The sequence below is a fragment of the Cygnus olor genome, chromosome 10 (genome assembly GCF_009769625.2).
Source record: "Cygnus olor isolate bCygOlo1 chromosome 10, bCygOlo1.pri.v2, whole genome shotgun sequence".
NCBI classification, from domain to species: Eukaryota; Metazoa; Chordata; class Aves; order Anseriformes; family Anatidae; genus Cygnus; species Cygnus olor.
The window spans coordinates 2,444,854-2,467,627 of record NC_049178.1 but is presented as its reverse complement, the minus strand read 5'-3'; the positions used below and the strand labels follow the sequence as shown (position 1 = coordinate 2,467,627).

Below are 22,774 nucleotides of genomic sequence, written 5' to 3'. Positions count from 1 at the left end.
GTAAAGGAGACAAGATGGAAAAAAAATAAAAATAAGATCACAAGATTTTTTTTTTTTTTTTTTTTTTTTTTACATAGAAATACCTAAAAGTGCTTGAAGTTGCAGAGTTATACTTACGGATAGCTATTTGATTTTGCGTAACAGGACAAAGTCCTCAATTCAGAACCTATTTCGGTCAGTCGGTGAAGACAGAGGCAAGCGGAAGCACTAGGCCAGCAAATGAGGGAAGGACTCACCTCTGTCACGTACACGCTATGTCAGCTACAGTCCCATCAAGGGCTGGTGTCATCTTTCACCCACAATAGTGATGAAAAGGGAACTGAAGAGGCACTCCCAAGAGGGGAAATCAGGTATCTAAATCAGCAGAATGAACACCTATTCATGCTGATTTCTACAACCATATCCAAATCTGTACATTTGCTCATGCACTGCAGCTGCTGTTCTAATCGGACACCACCTTGAGACATACATCAGCAGTGGGATCCATTGATAGCTTTCTCCTATGTTGCTATACATAATTTTACTGTAGATTTATGAACAAAAGCACAGTTCTGGTCTGCCCTACTGTCACAAGTTTGAGAGTGGGACACCCAGCATGGAGGGAGCGCACAGCATGCACCAGACCCTGTCAGGTAAGGGAGGAGCTTGATTTGTTCCTGCTGTGAACCTGGGACACATTACCTGGTACCTGCATATCACCATTAACTCCTTAAATTCTGTATTATCGGTACTGTCTTTTTCAGGGAAACACCATGATTTTGGAAAAAGTTTCAAAAGTAACTAGTAAAATAATCGGATCTGCGAGTAATGGAGCTCACACCTGTGCAGGGCAGCTGCTGTGGGGACTGTTTAGTGTTATGGAGGATGACCAGATTCTCACTCCAAGTCAGGGCTGAAGACAATGTACGATCCAAAGGATATTATGTCATTTATAAAACATGCGAGATGCTGGTTTCAGAATTGTCCTGTGTTTGGCAGAGAAATGCATGGTACCAGATACCCCATCCTCATTGATGGGTCTCCCCTTTCCCCATCAGTATTTCAAATCTCTAAATTCTGATTCTTCAATTTCTTCTACAGAATACAATTTCAAAACCTTCACATGCTAGAGAAAATTTGTTGGAAAGTTTTCCAACAGCTTTTTTTTTTTTTTTTTTTTTAATTTAATCCAAGAACAGCTTATTCAATATTAATTGAAAAATTCTGGTAGAAATATCAATTATTGGCAACTGAACAAGATATAATATAGAGAACTATAAAATCTGATCTCACCCATCTTCATAATTTTTTGTACCTTCTTCCATAAGAAGTAGCCACTGATTTCAACAGGAATAATTATGGCTTACCCAACCTTTCGATACTGTAATTCAGAAAACTACAGTAATTTCACAGGCCTTTAGAAATGAGGATGAACAATAAAAAAATTTAGAAGAAAACTAACGGCAATTTTTATTTAAAATGAAAACTTCACTCACGTAGTACAATCACTTTTTGCATTTCAGACTTGTTCCACTATCAGAGGAAATCCCGAAGACAACTGGGAGCGCAAGCAGGCTCAGACACAGCATTTTGGACTGTGAAGGGCTCAAGATGTTACTGAACCAGTTACACTCATGTCCCAGGTTTATACCTTTATTATTATTATTATGTCTATGCTGTGAATTTTTCAAGACATTTAGAACCTTTTATTCCCACTCCCCATATATTCAACTCAACAAGTACGTGTCATTTAAAGAACTCCTAATGCAGAAAACCCCCTTTCTGCGAACAAACAACAGATGCCATTAGACAACTTGCGAATGAGGAAAAATTTTTACAGCTTCATTACACATCAGCTTTCAGCCAACATTTTTCTTCACTAAGTCACCCTCTGTGAAATTACAGCCTACTATTCGTTAGCTGTATTAGTGAGGTTTCCCAGTGGTAGCTCATTTTCCAAATGCAGAAAAGTCAGTCCTTGCCCAAAAGGACACTCACAATTCAGTGAGCAGGACCTGCAGAAAAGACTGGAAGAAATTACACTTATTTGCCTGAGTTCTTGCTAGAAAAATTTACAGAAAATTTGGAGCCAAATTCAAATTTTTATGGCTACATCTGGCACTGTAAAAAAGCCTGAGCTTTCTTTCCTGCTGGATGCAGGTACAGCTTGCAACTTTTTAAATTGCTTAAGAGGAGAGGCCGAGTAACAATGAAATTCACCTCTGAACGTCAGAACTTAAAAAACTTGTCCTGCAAGGTGCAGGAGAAAGGTGAATCAACATCTCAAATCAAAGCTGTATGCAAGGATCCTGAAAATACATGAGACCCAACACCTTGGGCAGAGACTGCTTTACAGATCAAAACCCTGAAACCCAACTATGCTATGATAACCTATGGTTAAAAAGAAGTTCATGTCACATGCAATTGAATTAAATGCAAGTAGCACCCCATTAACTCTCTTAATTACCGGTGCTTCACAGGTCCCACATAAGCCTATAAATCTAGATGAAATACCAGAAACAGTCCAGGCATGCCTCACAAAATGACTATTTCAAATGAAACTGAAATAAATGTGTTAAGAAAACAGACAAAACCTGTTACATCAGATCACCAAAATACAGCTTCTGCTTCTCAATGAGCACAGAAATAATAATTAAAAATAATAATAAATAAACACCACAGGAAAAAGAAAATGAAATTTCATGTTTGTCATGAGATTTGATATTTTCTGGAATTCACTTCTGAACTAGTGTTCATTAAAGTTTACACAACAGTTCATGCTGCTTTTAAAAAGCCTTTTGCTTCACTTACTTCATGTCATCCATAAACACAGTATTTGGACGCATACAATGTCTAGTGCTATGAGACAACATCCCAGAGCTGAAGCTAAATTCCCACATGCTTGTTATCCTGTTCTTGTGTCCCACCTGCTGTGGGCAGGGTACAGAAATCACCATCCTGACTTCTGCTTTCATTTCTGTGAATTTTAAAGAGTACCTGCTGCAGCCTGGATTCCCAGGAAGACCATGCAAATACCTAAAGGTACAAGGGCTGATGTCTGGATAATTTAATACCTGTGGTTTTGAAGTACCCTTGTGCCAGTGCCAGCGGTTGCAGCCATCCTGGCCTGGGCTGCCGCAGCAGGAATGGAAAGAGAAGTCTGGCAGCTGCCGCTGCCCCGTAACCATCTGCAGGTGACTGAAAGTGTGTGAAAGGGAAGAGCGAGGAGATGCCGCCACCCTTGGAAGGCTGGTGTCTCCCAAACCTGATGAGAGGAAGAGAAGCTGGGCAGCCCATGGCAGACGAACATCATCTACAGACCAGGACAGCAGCAGGGCAGTCACTTAGAAGCATACAGAAGCCACAGATGTTTTTTCTTTAAGCTTCCCTCCTTCAAGACAATTTTTTAATTAGCTTATTTTATGGGCATGAAACCCCCATCACTTTACTGTACACAACTCCGTGCTTTACTATTCTCTGAGGCCAGCTCTCTCCCCGAAGGACAAGGTGCCACTTCTGGCACACAAGAGGCCCAGCCTGAGCAGCGCTGCTGTTCCCAGCCTTCCAACGCGAAGCAAAAATGTTATTTATCCCATGTTAATATTCAGCATGTAAATGGTAATGCTCATTTGACCAATTAGCTTTGCTAGCAAAATTAACCAGCACAAAAAAAATTAGCAGAATAAGGCAGGTTTTATTTAGATTTGCCCTAGCAAATTTAATTTGACTGCTTCTTGTGTTGCATGCAGTCCTGCCTTTCCAACAGCAAATTTCATTTTCCTTTCAATTTCATCCCATTATTGCTACCGTTTCCCATCTTGCTATAACCTACCAATTTGGTCCTTTAGTTTGTAAAGCACATTGATAAAGTGAGATGTCCTTACCCATGAATTAATTACAACCCCCGATAACCCTAGGTAAAGAAGAGGACACTCATTTACAGCCACAAACATTCAGAAAGAACAGAGCTGTTCCCTCAGTAATGCAAATGCAGCTGCCTAGCACAGACCTTCCAATGTCAGAGGTGTTTTGAATAGTAACATTAACTTTTCTCAAGTGGTTTCACATGTACATCTGATATGAACACAAATGTTTGCATGGGTTTAAAGTTTCATTAAAATAAGTTGTGATTTAAATTTTCTTTGCAGTAGTGGCAAAGGTAGAAACAAATGTTTTTTAACTGGTTCTTACCTATTGACACCTGAGGACGGGAAGAACACGTGACATTCGCATACTGACTTGTATATTTTCACTACTTATTAGTTTTTATTGTTGACGAGATACACTAATCTAGAAAAGTCACTTAAGATAAACCGTTACCTTCAGAACTTACGTCTAACCACAAATGCAGTAAATACGCTATCATGTTTAGTATGGAGTATTATTAAAGTCAGAGCATGCATTTTCTCCTTCCAAAATTAAGCCTTTGAACTGTGCTGTATTCATTAGTCACAGGCTTAGGCCATCTTATCAATCTTAGAAGGCATCGACCGAAGAAGCCTTCAGGCTTGGTCTTTAATTGCAGACCAAATATATTTATTTTAGGAAACTAACTCAAAAAAATTCAAATTAGCAGAAAAACAGAGAAACACCCCAAAACTCCCCACCAAAGCAGACAGCTGGGCTGAAAGCCATTTAACAGCCCTGGCTGCAGCAGGCTGGAGAAGCATTTGTAGAGTTCTTTAAACCTTTATCCCTACACAGTGATGAATACACCTTAAATTCTTCTCAGGAAAGCTTTCTCCCATTACATAAACACAGTTAAGAGCCATTTCTCATTAGTTGCCATCTATCCAGTACAATGGGATACTTGAAGACTTCAAGACCCCGCAGCAAAGCCAGGCACAGCGCAGATGGCCGCAGGAGGCCCCGGGGCTCCCCAGAGCTGATCGGGCCGCTCAAGGCCTTCTCCTCACACAGCTGGAGGCAAGAGGTGACTCCTTGTCCCCGTGTTGGGGCTGGGAGCAGGGCAGCCTGGCTGTGTCCCGACACAGGAAGGGTTTTGTGCCACCGAGAATGGCACAAAATGGCAGCGGTGACAGGGCTGCACCAGCCACAGCATCCAGGCCAACCTCTGCTGCCTGCGCTCTGGGAGGCCTGCTTCATCCACACCGAACGCCAGATAGCTCTGTGTCTTTTCCATTATATGCAGAAAAAAAAATAACACAGAGGCAATCTTACAACTTCTGTCTCCTTCATCACCCTCTAATAACTGCAGCCTTTGTTTACCTGCATGTATATCCTGTTCTTCCCAGAGAATGGGAGAGGTGGGCAAGAAATAATGACGGCTGCATAGGCAAGTTTAAGTTAAGCATCTCAAAACTTCTCATGTATTTGTTTTCACAGAAAGACTAAGAATGAACAGGCACACATTCTATCACATGCTGAATTTAGTTATATTGAGGGAAAGGAATGTAAAATGGCTAGACAAAGTGACAGGTCTCTGCGCACCCCTTAATTAAAACTCTAATAAGGGCTTAATGCATTCTGGAGAAACTTCTTTATTCTTGACCCACTCTTCGGCCTGCTAAGTCATCCACACCCAGGCACCTCACCCCTGTGTGCCCAGGTTTCTCACCTATGTGATACAAAACTGAGAAGGAGCTCCTTAGTACACCCTGCAGATCTGTGGATACACAGCACCATGACCTGCAGTATGGGCAGCTCGTCTTTCTCCCACCTTGCTTTTTTCCTTGGGGTGCCCAAGGAAGCACCTGAGCACACTGTGTACCAGCTGCTTGCTGCCACTGGAAACAGATATATGGGAAGGATATAACGCAGGGTTGAAGGGAAAAGCCAACAGACAATCTTTTGTGTTGAAATAATACAGAGACTGGAAACAAGATTTCCCTGTAGCATAACTGCAAAACTTGGAAAACAGGGACAGGGAACTTTCAGCACGACAAAAGCACTTTGCAGACTGGGGTATCCCTGCTCCTGAAAGTTCACACAATAATTTATCTGGAGTTTGGAAACATCTTGAGAGAAGTTTTAAATGCTAAAGAGAGAGCTGTCACATTTCTTGCATTCCTAACACCATTTGACAACCTGTTAGAAAACACTCAAAGGCAAATACTGCACCCCTGACCGAGATATATTAATCAAAGTCTCCCACAATGGTTAAGAACTAAGCTAACTAAGCTGAGAGAATCACATTTGTAATTTTTTTTTTATAGACCCTTCTGCAAAGCTTGACATTCTGCAGCCTTGCCCAAAAGAGTAATACTAGCCTGTCAGCTAAAACATAGTAACAGCTAAAAATATAACTTCCCTTCCCTTCAACAGCAAAGCATGAAAGCGTAACATCAACACAGTTTTATAAGAAACAGCTCCTGGCTACTTTCCAATGAGATTATATGTTTGGGTTAATAAAGATAATAGCATTGACATAATGAACCCAGATTTCTCTAAAGCATTTGCTTCACATTAAGGAAAAAAAGAATGATACAGAAAAGAAAATACCCATTTAGAAAAGTTGTTTAAAATTAAGTAAGTAATCAGTCAAAGTGTAAGTTTTACATATAAAAATTGCACATCCTTGCTGATAATCAAGAGGTTCTGCAGGGCTTTGCTCTTGTTCTAATGAAGTGATTTGCATTCTTACAACAAACCGCGAAAAAAGCACAGTCACTAATAAATTTTACACCTCGAAAAGAATTAGGGGAGTGTTGAAGCATAAAGATGAGAGGCCACAAAGAGATCCAGGTGCTTGCGTAAGCTGGGCACAAGCACTCTGACAGCGCTTCACCCACACGGGGTTGTGTAAGTCGGGCTGGAGAGAGGAGGCGGCCGCGGGCTGGCAGCCAGCCTTGTCAAGCCACAGAGGCAGAGACACGAGGGGCACTGCCAGCCAGCTCTCCCTGCAGGGCGGCTGTAACGAGAGGCCCAAGGGGGAGCAGGAAACAAGAACGATCTTCTGTGTTGCAAAAATGCGTTTCCCACTGCAGAGCACGCTTTTTAGTATGCACCTCAAGACAGGTTAAGGATGGGCAACGAACATCACTGAAGAGCTGGGGCATCCTGGCCATGACTCATGGAGCTCAATCTACACATCTCAGAGAGGGAAAGGGATTATTTGATGACAGTCTGTAAGTACTTCAAAGCAAAACAAAGAACGTCAAAACAAAGTTCATCATGGGAAAACTCTTTTTATCAAACGCATAGCTATTCTGCAAGCTGCAGTTCAACAGATTCCCATCAGCAATAAAACACTTTCTCTTTTCCTTAAAGCACAACAAAGCACTGTGAGGTAGCCAGCAGCCTCCATTGCTGCTGCCTGTAACCTCAAGGCTGGGTGTTTTCCTAACCAACACGCTTCACTTCAGTCAGCAGGCCTGGCCGTGAATCAGAGATTCCTCCAAGGAACTCCTATGAACAAAGGTGCTCAGGAGATCCGATGGGATGATCACGGTGCTACTTTCTGACTTGAAATCTGTGAAACTATGCTATAAGCAGCGTGCTCTTGGCCAAGGCCCTGGATTACTAATTTGAATGCTAGTTATCAAATGCAATCAAGAGCGTTCAAATCTTGGCTAGACAGGACCAAAAAAAAGCATGAAGTCAGCAGCACCAAGTCTAAACAAATTGCTAAGTGATAGGAGATCCCGCAGCCAATCATGGCAATAGTTTGAAAACTAGATAAGCGAAAGAACCCAAAACATCAAAAAAAAATCAAAGATTTTTTCAGACATATCCTGCACTGGCAGGCACAGACAGGTTTCTTTACAAGTCAGTGTGCTCAGATCCCTTCACGGCAGCTGTTTAGTTAGCTAAAATCTTAAGACCACATACGTATGGATTTTAGAATGGGATGCAAAGAATGTTTCACATATTGGATTTAACAAATGGCATCAGACATTCAGAGACTCTGCAGAAAGCAGTATCAATCAGAAAACTGAGGACAACATTTTATAAAATACTTCAAGAGTACATACAGCATACATACTTCAAATACTTTAAATGGGAAAAAGGAAGTTATGGAAAGGAATGGCCTGGCAGTTTGCACTTCCAGCTCAGGTTTCATGAGCATGGCAAAGAGAAGATATTGTCAATATAGAAACATTGTCTGTCAAAATAAAGAGCTTAAATATATTTAATTACATATTATTTCCTACGTTGCTAAAACCCAATACTGAACAAAACTAGAAAGTCAAAATATCCAAACCAATCAATATGCATTCAATGATATATATATATATATATATATATATATATATATAACACAACAAGTAAGATGCTTGATCACGCTATTAAATATTGGTGTTTAGTAGAATATTTTTTCTCATAAAAAAGAGATATTTTAGACCCCAAATGATTGCATAGTAGTTGCTAAAGTTAACTATTGGTGCATCGTACAGCACGCTTCTATTGACTTCTTATACCAAGATAGCAGTGCTACCTGCCTTAGAGATTAGTTTGTTTCAAAGACATCAAAAAGCTACATTTGAAGAAAAGAGAAAACAACAACAACAAAAATAACCCTAAGCAGCCTGGAGGTGAGCTCCCTGGATTCTCATCTTAATCTGAAATATAATAAGAACAACACAAAAACTTTCTTTCCTTTATTCTCTCTCCATTCTCCCCTTCCCCAAAATGCTCTGCAAACAGGAAAGAAAAAATCCAAAGCAGACTCTATGAAGTCCCTTACAAAGAAAATATATAAAGATGCCATTATCCTTGGCTATCTGGCACACTCCATAGTGACATGTACTTATGCAAAGCAAACAAAACTCCTTTCAGTTTAGCCCGTGTTTGATTTCAAATGCACTAACAAGGTGCTACAGAACTGACACCCCCCTGCTCTGAGAACTAACCCAATGGAAGCACTTGCTCTCCTCTATTAATTTCAGTAAATAAAGAGATGAAAATCTCTTATAACAAAACAACCAAAGAAAAAAAAAGACAATGTTACATTAATTTGAATAACACCACCTGGATTGACTTTTTTTATTTTTTTAATTTAGACAACATTACTCTCCAGAGATAGATCTCTCTACTCAGCACAAGTTAATCTCGTATAAAAATAAAGAACGGTAACAAAGTTTACTAGCAGCTAGGATAAATTACCTGGGAGCTCTGCTTAGTTTTCATGCAGTTTTCAAATGCATTATACATATTCTTTAAACTTTCTAAAATTCAACTATTTCATCTCTCCTTAGAGATTTTCCTATTAATAAAGACCAATCAATATGCCCTTTTAAGACTATAAATGCTGTTTTCTCTGAAGTCCCTGTGGCTTGCACAGCATGAAAGCTTTTTCCTAGTATGAAACAACAGCTTAATTACTAGTGATGGAGAACCAGAAATTCAAGTAAGACTTTTTTTGATCACCAGCGGTAATGGACGCTGACTGTAAAGAATGCAAATCCTGTAAATATGTTTCCCACAGTCACCAGGATTAGTGACAGATGAGTACATAGAAGGGCTTTATCGGTCAACAAGTTATTTTTCAGTCATAGGGAAAATGGTACTCGGAGAAAAATGAAAGCACAGATGTCTGCAGAACAGACAGAAAAGAACAAAGACAGAAAAATGCAGCATTTAACCACACATCAGAGGATGTACCAGCAACTGCCCTGGCACAACGACATGTCATGGGATATAGCCTCACAGGAGAGTTCAAGACCTACTGAAATTAAAAGCAAAACTGACACCTTCAAATTATTCTTTGCCTTCTATTTCTGTGTCAATCAGATCATGGTTCTGTGCAGCACCACCTGTGTAACAGCCGCTCAGCTCCGGCTTCCCCAGCGCTCAGCATCACCCCGCCAGCGCAGCATTGTGCCGCAGGGCTCAGCCACGAGGCTGCCGCGCTCCCGTGCAAGAGCAGCTCGTGAATGGTTATGGATGCAATCACAAGAGGCTTAAGTCCAACAATAGTAGATCATCACTAACAATCATTCTTAAAAGTTTCCTCAGGAAACCAGAGAAACTGGTAGGTACATGGTTTGCGTAAAATACTTACATCTAGGATTTCTGAACTGAAACCGCCTCTCCCCTGTAAAACAGCACTAACAATAGGTTTTAGAGCCTCTGCATGGGCATTCATGATTTCCAGTTTTAATATCTTCATCCTTTTAAACAAGGTATTAAAAATCCAGCTTTATGTTTGAATTGATTTTTATAGTTTATCTCTTTATGCATTTTCAATAGACATTTCAGCAAAAGCTGGACTCATGCAAGGCACAAAAAGACTGCAACAGGAAAACTGAATTTAGGCCCATAGGTCTAATTCAAGTAATCAGTAGGGTGATCAGAAAGGTCTTGTCACCGCTTTTGCCCCCCAGCTGACCAGTTTCACTCTGGCACAGACCTGCTGTCAGCAGCCCACGTGCCTGTCACCCAGGGTACCCCTCTGCCCGGTCCTTCAACCGCAGGTGGCCCAGCAGAACACCTGCAAGGAGCAGGACGTGCCAAATAGCAAAAGGACACACCTGCTCTTTAACCATCCAAGCTAATCAAATTTGGGTTCTGTTTTTAGGTTCTCCCCTCTGAATTATGCTACAGGCATGGATCGTTTATTGCAAACTTGCTAGGAAGAGGCAGCTCTGCCTGAGGAGGGGAATTCATTGCACAGCTTCCCCAGGGCAAAATGACCCAGAGCAGCCATGCCACGGCATGCTTTGCGGAAGGGGGCAGATCATCTTCCTAAACCCTCCCAAAACATCCTTTTCATCACACCCCACCTTTTCTCAGTGGTTCCACTCCTCGCTCTTCTGTTGCTGCCAACCTGGTGCCAAAGAGGGCAAATGCTGAGCTAGCTGCCAGCCTGCACGGCTCCTCCTCTGACTAGTGGCAAGTGGTCAGGCAGAAATACCCCCAGATCACCAAAACAGTTACCATGCACTGCTTTTCCACCATCATACAGTAAACAGATCCTAAAACAAAGTTAAAATAAGAGGAGGGGGAGAGGATGGAGGACAGAGAGACCATTTTCCAGCTCCACAAATTAGAAGTCAACTCTCTGCTAACACCCACCCGGCCATCATATTATCTCTGTCTGCTGCTCTCCCTGCAGTCTGGAGCAGTGGTTTTGCCTGCATTTGGAATTCTGGAAATGTATTAGGTATTGAGAGTCATGCCTCCTTCGATAAATCAGTCTCACTTAAACCGAATCACTTCCCTTGGGCACTGCTTCCTTTTTAAATCAGTCACCACGATGAATAATTGCATAGTAAATTCAGGTAAGATACCATGATAAATAGCACAAACAAGGCATGAAAATACCGTGAAGGCTTATATAAGAGGGCAGGGCTGTCTTTAAAACTCGTCGTTATATTAAAGTGCAAGGCCACGCACTTATTCACAATTGACCATACCCAAGCCCAAAGCATATGCTGCAGTTTCAGCCCAAACAGCTCAAGTCTGAAACAGCAGCTTGCCTGTTTATTTTCAGCTCACACTAATATGCATGCTAGGGTGAAAGTTACAATGGAAAGTTCAGGAAGACATTACAGGAATCATGAAAAAAAATACTAAAAAAAATCACTGTGCAACTGAATGTTTACTTTGTTTATATTCGCGTGCAAGCAGATCTCTGTTGCTGAAAGCTGTAAAGTATTTTTGAACCTTTATACCAGTTTCTAAATGAAGCTTTGTTGTAAATCCCGGGCAGTGCATTAGTGCTCATTTCTCAGCCACTCAAGGACCACAAAGTGTTTTAAAGATGCTAATTGTGCCAGATAGACTACAATTTGCCAGGACAAGTCAGATGCAGTGGGAACACAGAGGTGTTTCAGAAGTCACAGCAGACCCGAACTAATTCAGGCTGTCCTTTCACACATGATATCTGTACAGGAGTATGCACAGACACGCAGTACAGCCGGCCAGAGTCCTCCCAGTAAGCCTGGTCATCCAGGACACATTGGATTTACTGTGCCCATACAGACGGGCACACACGCGCACCCAAGGTTGGTCTGAACACAGTCTGGCCACCTGCCTCAGCTCTCTGGACACCGTGCAGCCGAGCCCTCTGTCTGACCAGACAAAGCTTACAGACACAAAAAGCGGCACACCCAAGGAAATTCAGACACTCGACAGCACTACTAGTCTGCAAGAAAGAGTACAGGAGCTCTTTTTTCTTCCTTCTGGTGGCAACCATAAGTCAAAGCTCTCAATCCTATAAATCATTATCCTGTTAGTATGCCAAGCAGCACCAGATTGGACATACGCTTATCTGATTTGTTTAACACCATCTGCCTTTATGTGCAAAAGAACAGTTCCAGTCACATAGATGCTGAATTGCTCTCCAGAACAGCACTAGTGGAAGTGATTCATGCCTTTATTAAATAATACTATGCATGTCCTGTTAACAGAGGCACAAAGACCCATTTTTGATTAAGAAAACACTGTCAAGGTCCATTGGTTTAATTTTACCCTGAAATGGGAGCATATGGAAAATCATCCCATAGGGATTGGTGGTATTTTCCCAAACAGATGTTCTTGCCACAGGACACATTTGGAAGGAAAGCAGGTGTGATTTATGAGATGGCCCACAAACATAATCCTTTGCCATAACAGGAACACCATTTCCACTGAATTCCTGCACGGTGTCAAGCCTTTACAAGAAAGAAGAATGATCGTACAAGTTGGGCCAAAAGACTGGAAAGGGGGACACAGAATTAGTGTGCATTGGCTATTCTCATAGAACGAACTTTGTGAATTAAAGTAACACCTAGTCAAACAGCAGTAATCTTTCCCATAAAGTCGTATTATTAGAAAAAAAAAGATACTTCACCATAAAGATATCTCTGTAACCAATTAAGAGCTGATTTGCCACAAATCAAATTCCTGTCTCTGGTTATTACTACTGCCTCTCACAACCAATCTTAAGTTAATAACCAATGATTTCTCCTGGTCTATTTACTGGGTTGCTTCACGACATACGCACCCCAGCAGTAACAGACCTACTCGCAGAGACAAGGCTCTGTGGAAAACCCAACATTAACTTCAGTGTTCTAGCATCAGCCAAAACAACACGTTAATGCTTCACTTCTTTTGACATCAAGCATGCATTTTTCTCCACCACTACCAAAATTCACTGAGTATATTCTGAAAGTAGAGACACCAGCTGTGCATTTTCCGGTTACACTGAGCAGACTCCAGCAGGCCGCTTGGTACCTCACCCTCAGAAAGGCTGGGGCCTTACAAACAGTGACCTTGGCAAGGGCTCCCCAGCAGCATGGCAAGAAGCTATTGAGATGATGCTCATTTATTCTGCAGGCTTGCCATAAGATGCAGAGTTATCTTTTCCAAGTTGGACAGAAAACCTTTTTTCCCCAGTCCTGTAAATTAAATACAAGTAGTCTACTTAAAACAAAACCCAGGAAGACAGCAGAGAAGACCCTACCAGCACTTGCACAAAACCAGTGGCAGCGCAGCGCTGCTGCCAGCTCCCTGCTCCGAGAGCAGCCGCTCAGAGGTTTCGGGGGCTCAGCTGCTGAGGAACTCCCATCACCGCCGCAGGCTGCCGAAGTCCGACAGGCTGCTTGCACAGAACACTGTCTCACTTAAAGATCGAGTTGACGTGCTCTGTGCTGGATAAGCAGCCATCGGATTGCATCAATTTCTCTAAGTTCTCAAGTTCAAGGTTCGTTGGCATCATTGGGGTTAGTTTTCTGACTCTGAGCCTCCAGCTACTGCCAAAAATACCACCAAAATCAAATTTATAAGCAAAAATGTAAATGCATAAGCTGAGAGGCATCATGGTTCACGAACAGAATGAGAGCTTTCCTTTCCTTATTTTTTTAATAGGAAGCACTGACAGGAAAACAAAAACCTCCACATTTTTACAGGTACATTCAAAACACATTGATTCATGCAGCTACAAACCTGACCAAACTACAGTGTTAAAAACAGACCTTTAAAAAGCTCAGCATTTGACCAGCTATATAAGCAGGTACAAAAAAAAAAGGGGGGGGATTTCAAGTTAAAATCTCATTTTCATGTTCCTCTACCTAAATTTTCTACTTTAAGCTAGCATGTTGTAGATGTTGGATGACACCTGAAAACTTTGACAATAAGGCTTCTGTCTTTCAGAAAAAGATACATGCAATAACTCAGGCTGTTAACAGGAAGAGTTGCTTCTGGAGACATCGTACATAGGAACTTCCGAGGTCAATTGCAGGACATGTCATATAATCTTGTTCAAAAATTCAGCAACATTCATCTTAAAACAATCAGAATTCTTTTCATGCCTTTCCTAAAGCAAAGCTGGGCTAAAACGCTGTTCCCCCTCTGCGTTCAGTTTATTCACGGCCAGTTCAGATACACTGCTCCTGGGCCAATTTCATCCTTTAGTCTTCCTTCTATTGAGTTTTTTGCCCTTTTTCTCCAGAGCTACTGCAGCCCCCTTGGTTTTCAGCTTGCCAGGCTAACCAAGCTAAGGTCTATCCTCCCGTAATAAACAGGGTGTTCCTCCTCCAGTAGCCCTTCACCACACATTTGTCCTTCTTGAAGACACTGACCACAACCACAATGGCCACTGCACCCAGACAAGTCTCTGCTTCTCTTGGGTGCTTTATGGCTCTGGATGTGAAATGGGCACAGTTTTTGTTGGCTTGGCTATTAGCTGAAGTTGCACCATAACCCGTGAACTGTCTGAAACCAGTTCAACACACTCTTAATTAAATTAATGCAAATATAATTTGCCAACAGCTCAATCTGAAGATGACTTAATACTGTTCAGTTTAGGTTGGCTCCTTCCCAAACTTACATCCAGCACGCGCTGATTGAAATAAGTGCTCACAGGTCTCAGCAAACCAATACAGATGCAAATCTTATAACCTTGAATATGTGACCAATGCCACAGTATAGAATAAAAGAATCACAGCAAGTGGGTCTGGAAGTGACCTAGAAACATCATTAGTCCACCTCCCCACCTTAAGACAGGCTCAATGATTTTCCTGACAGACCTCACACCAGCTCCAGTGAACCTCCCTAGGCAGTATTTGTCAATACTTAAGTGCTCTAAATGTTGGAAAGTTCTCTCTTTCATCCAGCCTACATCTCCCTAGTTTCAATTTAAGCCCATTATTTATTTGCCTCAACGTAGCAGGCATGAAGAATCATTTATTTATCACCTCCCAAATGCAGGCTTTGGGGTTTTTCTTGAGAAACTGTTCTTCAGATAACTTTGTGTCAGTCCCCCCCCTCCCAGAGTGGATAAACCTAGCTCCATCTCACAACCAGCCCATGGTCCAGCTCTCAGCCTGCTGCGTACCCACACGCTGCACTCCGACCGATTAGTCTGTATCTTCCCTGAAGTGAGATGCATGAAGTGGTTTGCACCAGACAGCAAGCAGTTAGTTATCTGACGGAGTCATCCTGCATTTTGTACATGAAGACTGGGAAACAGGGGAACATCAGCTGGAACCAGAGTTGATGGTTCACAGCTCCACAGCTGATACACATCCCCTCTTTTGGAGACAGCTGAGACTCAATAGGTGTTGCACAGATACTTGGTTAATGTTCAACCTGAAAAACAGATAGCATTTCAATGGTCAGCAGCCCCTTGAGGTTAATATGACTTTTCAAGCATCGAGCCATTAATTTAGTTTACCCGTGGGATCTGGAATGCAATACTGCTCCAGTCCATTTTCTAGAAAAAAACAGAGTATCTCAGTGCACTGCTCAGCCTCTGAACCACACTACAGGACACCCCAATTAGAGGAAAGATCCAGACAAGCCTACAGGCGTAGCAGTACTTGGGGTATTAATCTTTAAAACAGCAGCAGCTTTTCAGGAGGGTTTGAAGAGGCTCATATCCCAACCAGACGCCCTCCTGAAACAGCTCAGAAGGGACTGTGCTGTTCACTCTCATCAGGGCATTTTCCTTCCCAGTGACAGCACTCACTAACGTGCCACCAGGACAAGCTCGCTCACTCCCTCGCCCCCCCAGCACCACTGCTCTGTACCTGATGCGCCTGCTTGCAGCTCGCCACTGAGGGCACCCAGTTCCCAGCCCCAGGGCTCGGCTGGGTCCCCATGGCCTCTCCCACCCCACAGGGACCCATCCCCGCTCCCCTCAGTATCCGTGCCCTGCAGAGTCCTCAAGTCACCCCTCTGCGAGCTTCCACCTTATCTTCTCTTGGAAGACCCCTGCCTTGGCAATTTTCTGCTGTGCTGAGATCACATTATTCCTTCCCTAACTCCCTGAAGGAAAAAAAAAAAATAAAACCAGATTGGCGCAACATGTTTTGATTCTCACGGGTTTCTGATTGGCCAAATTCAAGCCAGCACCAGCCGGGTGCATAGCAGGTGAGGTTCTCTATATCCCTCTGGATGACCTGCTGGCAGAGGGCTCTCTGCCCTGCGTGCCCGACCCACAGGGAATGCCATTTTACGCTGCTTACGCATAGAAAGATGTTAACTCTTCTTCTGGACAGTATTTTCCTGCTGCAGTACTTAAAGAGCAGTGAATATTATGGAGACATTTGGGGATCAAACAACCAAACCATCTGAAATAATCTCATTCCCCTTGCTCTGCAGTTGGCGTTCGGTGCTCAGCCTGCCTTTTCCAACCGGCTGCATTTGAGCTGTGCCACAGCTCGCAAGCAGGCAGCAGAAGTCGTTGTCCTCTATATCCACATTATGTAACCGTACCTCTGCGTGTGGCCAGATTTCTCCAATACCACTGCTAACGACATTTTCCAATGTACGTTCGCAGCAATTCCGAGAGGAAGGAACATTAGGAACTCACTCTTGTGAATCATCATCTTGCCTTAATGCCACATGTAATCGTGCTGTTGGCCTGCCCACCAGAGAGCCTCTGAAGAAACAACCATGCAGAGGGAAAAGAAGTCCTAATGGCAATCTGATCTGCGAACGGATCCAGCGGTCAATGGCATTGACTGGCTCCTGGTACTCCAGCACCCCACTCAGTTTGTTCTTTGTTATCTGCCCTGGACGGAAGAAGCCAGGCCGCTTCCCCTAATGAGGCTTTGTTAACTGCTTTCAGATTCAAGAGGGTAAAAGCACCCATGTGCAGATCTAGTTTTGAAGTTTGTTTCTGAATTGTAGTTAATGTAGCACAAACCATTGCAAACTCCCCTTTCTGCCATGTTTTCAGCTTCAGTTCCTTACAACATCCACCCTCACTTACCCCCCTCCCTCACAGAAAAAAGCAGCAGTGTTATGAAATACACTAAGATGTCAGTGTTTCACATCCCAGTCAACGCAACAAAGGTACGTACAGAAACACATCTCTGTCAGATCCCACTCAGCAATTTTCAAAATACTTCTGTACGATCAAATGGGAACTCATGTGCTCCTGCCATCAGAGAGCTTCGCTTCTTGGAGACGCCGGCACCAGCACAGCACGTGCTGAAACTCCACCCTCGCGTTTGTTTTGAAAACCTGTGATTATTTGGATTACTAGCTTATCCCAGGTTCCACTACATGGCAAGAATATTCCTTGTAATGTTGTGGGGTTTTGTGCTCACTTACACAAACCAAGGCCATACGTGCCTGGTACACTCAGACTGTATTTTACCTGAATAAATTCCTTCTGAGATGATCTCTCTGAGTGCACCAACTGAGAAATACGGTTCTTTTATCATAGAAAAAATCTCCTTAATTTTCATATTTTAACTTCACATTGAATATATCTCATTAGCTAGAGAGCATTATACAGCACAGCCAAGTGCTATTACGTGTGTTGCCTTCTTCATTATAAAAGTTTGATTCAAGACATAATAACTTATTTATTATGGGTAAAGTGAGGAAAGAATTTCATCACACAATGAAATTTGCAGGCGATTGAGAAAGAAATTCTGAAATGTTACAACCTAAAAATGATATGAAAAACTGATGTAGAGAAGATGTGATCTCAAAAATACAGTCACGAACCTAAATCCAGAAAAAAACATCTCTTAAGCTGTCGAGAAATTTGAATTAACTAGTTTGAAATGGGACTTGAAAGGAATTATAGGACTATGCCTTTTCAGAATTGAGATAACAGATGTCAGCATTCTGTGACAGTAGCGAGTTGTGCTTTACAGCAGACACCCGGCTGGAAGAATGGATTTAGGAACTCCTAGCTGGAAAAAAATGGATGAAGCACAGCTAGTTAAGCCAGGACAGCCTCTCATTATTTGCTCAAAATCTAAAGAGATCCTATTGCAGGTATCATTTAGAGCTCAAATGCAGCTACCTAGAAATTGCTTCCACAGCTTAGATTCAATAGAGAATCACTGAACTATCGAGGCTTTGAAATACAGCAGCCAGATGATTGCTTCTCAAACAGCAGCACTACTCGAATTTGCAGCACAGAAGGGACAGCACCCATGGCACAGGGTCTGAAACACTGATGAGAGAAAGAAACAAAGGGGAGCTACAAGCCAGAATCAGGGGTTTGACTTCTGACAGGTGTTGGACTATTGCTATCATGACCTGAAAGCTGGCACTGGTAACTTACTGTTCTCCAGCAAAAGCAAAACCACCTTTAAAAAAAAAAAAAATCACCACCAGCCTGCATGTATTAGAGAACGTAACTAACCATTGTCTTATTATAGCTTTTATACGTTGGCTGCTGTTCCAGGGAAAGATCTATTAAATACCATGTCTGGTTGGAGTCCAAATTAAAAGCTCTGCGATGACCTTTCATTCCCCGTAGTAGGGTTTTGTTCGTTTGTTTTTAAAAAGAAGGTTTTGGTTCTCCAGAACTATATCCTGAAAAAAGTGGTTTAAAATGTAAGAGAGAAAGATAGAATAGGGCACACCTATGTCAAAAGATGTCTGCCCACAAATTCAATTCACAAACCCAGATCTCACAGATTTCCACCCTAATGCCAAAGGGGAGCCCTCGGTGCTGGGCACGGTAGCAATCCCTACCGGCAGAGCTCTCGGCACCAGCAAGTAAGACAGTAAGCCAGCAAAAAGAAAGAAACAGTAAGCCCACGTAACATAATATTAAGAAGGTTCACATAGAGATAAGATTTTGCAACTCATTAAACACACAAAACCAATATTTTCTAAAACTGCCACAGGCTCAGCCCTTAACAGGATTTCGTATTTCCTACTTTCAGCTACCTGGGCACGCCATGTAAAAAGACTAGCTGTAATCTGGCTCTTCTGAAAGGAGCCAGGAAATATAACTGTAGGAAATTAAATGCTCTTACCTATGGGGAAAATGAAAAAAAGCTAGGGTGATTTCTTAATTGCTCTTAAATTCACATAGCCTCTTCTAGAGCAGGAGAAATTCAAGTGAAAGTACTGAGTGACAGCTGAGAAGACTGGCTGAATAACTTATCAGCACATCCCTTTCTCCAAGAAATTTCCATGGGGAAAAAAAAGTTAATTCCCCCTCTAACAAGACTCTTATGAAATGTACGTTATTAAGACAGCGTTTCAGGAGCTAGCTGTCAGTACACATCGCAGGCTGCAAGCTACCTGCTGCCCCAACACACAGCATGCATTTCCTGCCCAGGACCGCCAGAGCAGCCCTCTCTACTCTTGCACCTCACTACTACATGAAATCCAGAAAACTTCTCTTTACCCCTTTCTGCTCCTTCAATTAATGTGATTACAGAAAAGTGACCTCTTAACAATTGGTTTTACCTTTCCTCAGTCCCTGTGAGCTTCATTTCTGCACACAGCTTGTCTATGCTGGGCACCTTCAGAACCGAAGGGTGTGCATGCTCTCGGTTTGCTGCATCTTGAACTTGCCAAACCCTCGATGGTGGCAAGGCACAAAGGCAAACAACCACAACCGTGTGCAAGTAGCAGCACAGTCTCTCTCCACTGCAAATGAACCAAAAGACACAAGAGCAGCTCTCGTTGCATCCTGTCTTTCTGGATTGTTTAACCTCACTCAAGGGAAGTAGCGATGTATTACTGTCCCTTGCAAAGCAGGACAGTTCTCTGCTGCAATGCAAGAAAGCAGTGGCTTTTTTGACAAAAGCTTGGTTTTTATCAAGCTGAGAAAATTTTCAAAAACCAATCGTTTTCTACTAATACTCTTGAAACCAATATAATCTGATTTACTGCAAATAGTGGTGTTTTTTTTTTTTTAAAAAAAAACATTTTACAAATGTAAAAGTTGGAGCTCTAAGAGGTTCCAAGTAACTGCAGTTAAATTCTAGCTATCCCAAAAGAGGTTGCTAAGAAGTATTCAACAAAGGACTTCTTGCAGGAGGAAGCTGAGTTAGTCTCACCAGTAGACTCACCCAATTGCCAACGTTCACAAAGAACAGTTAAAATATCAGAAATAGAAGTAACAGAATAAAGATCAGAATCTAAATAAGAATTAGCATCCAATATGGAAAAAAAAAACACTGCATTTTTGAAATTGAAAAACTCCTTATGAGTTATAAGGTAATTAAAATATTCTACATTTTATTTTTCAGAAGTTTTCAAAATGAGATATCATCAGAACATTTTATTGACTCCAATGAAATAAATGTTTTAGCACAGACTTCCTTGGAGTCACAATTTCATTTTAAAGATCTTCTTTCTAACACCTTATGATATCATAACACGTGATCAGCACAATCTTATATGCAGTATTCAAGAAAAATTTGATATATCAGCTGCAATGTAAGAATTAAAATATCTGTAAAATCAAGACTTCTGGCACTCCTATGTAAAACTCCTATCTAGCAGGTCTGCAGCCCACCCAAACCATTCCAGGTCCTTTTTAAAGCAAGTGCTTGAGAATTCCCAACCTAAAGATTTTTCTACAAGTCATTCAGGCATGCTTTGCCTGCCAGAAGTGCATTATATATTCTGCAACACTGCAATTATCAGTGCCACACACTGCCCTTGATGTTAAAAAACTGCATACTTTAAAGGGTCTTTTAACAACAACAACAAAATATACTCGTTATGAGAGAATCTTATTTAATAGTCGCTAAATTTAAGAGGACATTGAGAACTTTAGAAGCTTGTATTTCTCACCTGTGCAAACACTTTGTTCTCCTTATTAATACTATTGCACGTTTTTAAAAGCGACTCTCACATCCATCTCAGCTATGCAATAAGCAAAGATCAAGCAAGCAAACAGTGAAGTGTTGCTAAGAATATCAAGTAAACAGCAGCTCAACAGGTAAAAGAAAAGTAATTTAAATCAAAACAGCTGTTATTGAATGACCTCTCCACTCCACTTGTAGCATTGTTACCAGATACATCATGGCACCTATTTAACAAGGCTTAACACTATAAAATGAAGTCAGGTCATAAGTATGATGTTCTGTAAAGCATTTTCTTAAAGAAAGGTAGAATTACTGGATTTTTCTCTGAAAAGCAACGTAAGCATTTGAGCGCATAGTTTCACCTGTAGATCTAGGATTAAGGGGAAGTCAATCAGCTGAACCTCCTACTCTCTAGGTCTGTTTAAATACATAAATACACACAAATATATTTACAGGAACTCTGCTTTTGCGTTGTGCTTTCCTTTGTGTAGATCAGAGTTCTGCTACAGGCTTCCATACTGCTGCTGTGTATTGTGCCTCATCACCTTCATTATCTCTCTGATAAAATCCTAGTTTGTTCACTCCTGCAGGTATTTTAATCTTGCAAGAGAAATAATATTCCAAGGACCTGCTATCATTGCACCATTATCAGTACAGAGAATTATTTTAAAATTAGGTAAGTTTGCATGGCAATTTTGGGTAGGCCTAAGAATAAAGCTATTGCTCTGGAAATGCTATTACATTTCAAAACACATAGCATTGCCAAAACAGAGCAAGTATAATGCTTATCGCAACACGCACAAGCTGTGACTCTGCAATTTTAAAACTTTGGTACTCATTTAGTTGGTATATGAGCATTTTAAGATAGTATACAACATTTTTCTTTTTTAAAGAGTGCATTAAAACAGGTGCACAGGCTTCATTAGCAATTTTTCATCTTACTATCTTAGACCTAAGAATAATTAGCATTTCCGTTTGTTTAACATCTTCTAGTTCAATCAGTGCTTCCATTTTTCCATCCACGCAATGCAACAGACCCTGCTTTACTACAGATCACGGTTCTTGCTGGCCTTCACACGTGTATCTTCTACATAACTTCCATCAGCTCAGTACTGCTGTGTATGCAAAACTTTATCATTGCATAAGTTCTGAACAACAAATATTAACGAGCATTTTATACTTAATTCACCTACGCCAGGTAGTTACTGTTGAACAGACAAAGCATTCCACTGAATCCCCCGTGTGGCCTGCATAATAATCCATCCGTTACCGTACGAAGATGTTATCTGTAACACCACACAAGCCCTACAAACAACCCAGAGCTCTACAGAGCTACATAGAGACCTTCAGTGCACAGCAAAGCGACTGGCTGCTGTGCAGAGCCATGCATCCCCTCCAGCACCCAGCCTGGCAGCAGCAGCACCCCAGGAGTCCCAGCACCCCCTGCCTCCTTCAGCCCCCAGCCCCCACCCTCATCCTCCTGTGGCCACCCCAAGGAGAGCAGCACCACACAGGACGCACGCCCTGGCACAGCGCTCAGCTCTCACTGCGGCTCCATAAACGTAGCAGGACAACACTAAGAACTTGTACTCTCAGGGGAAAAAAGGTGCTCTTGAGCCCTCAGGAAATAAGACCACAACGATGCCACCTGCACAAGCACACGAGCGTGTGCACACACCTCCTGCTGCCCACGACAAAAGCAGCGAGGGAATCGGCAGAGCGACTCGGGGAAACCAGACAGCTTTCAGTTTTCAGACAAATTGATAGAAAAGGGAGAGAAACACTCGTTTCTTCCACTGAAGGAAAACCTGCAGAAAAATCATAACCCCGGTAGCTGTAAAATCCACAGGAAAGCACGTTTATAAATAACCGAACTGTGAGAAGCA

General features: G+C 42.0%; 1 protein-coding gene across 19 annotated transcripts in view; it reads right to left on the bottom strand.

The window, feature by feature from the left end:
• Positions 1–22,774, bottom strand: part of WNK2 (WNK lysine deficient protein kinase 2) — a 116,906-nt gene that overhangs the window by 80,587 nt on the left and 13,545 nt on the right. Inside the window, exon 1 of one of the 19 annotated variants that reach the window (XM_040568180.1) lies at positions 5,558–5,576. The exons of the other annotated variants lie outside the window; for them this stretch is intronic. The gene's annotated coding sequence lies outside the window, so the exon portion shown is untranslated. Of the gene's footprint in view, positions 1–5,557; positions 5,577–22,774 lie in introns of those variants that run through there. 19 annotated transcript variants of the gene reach the window in all.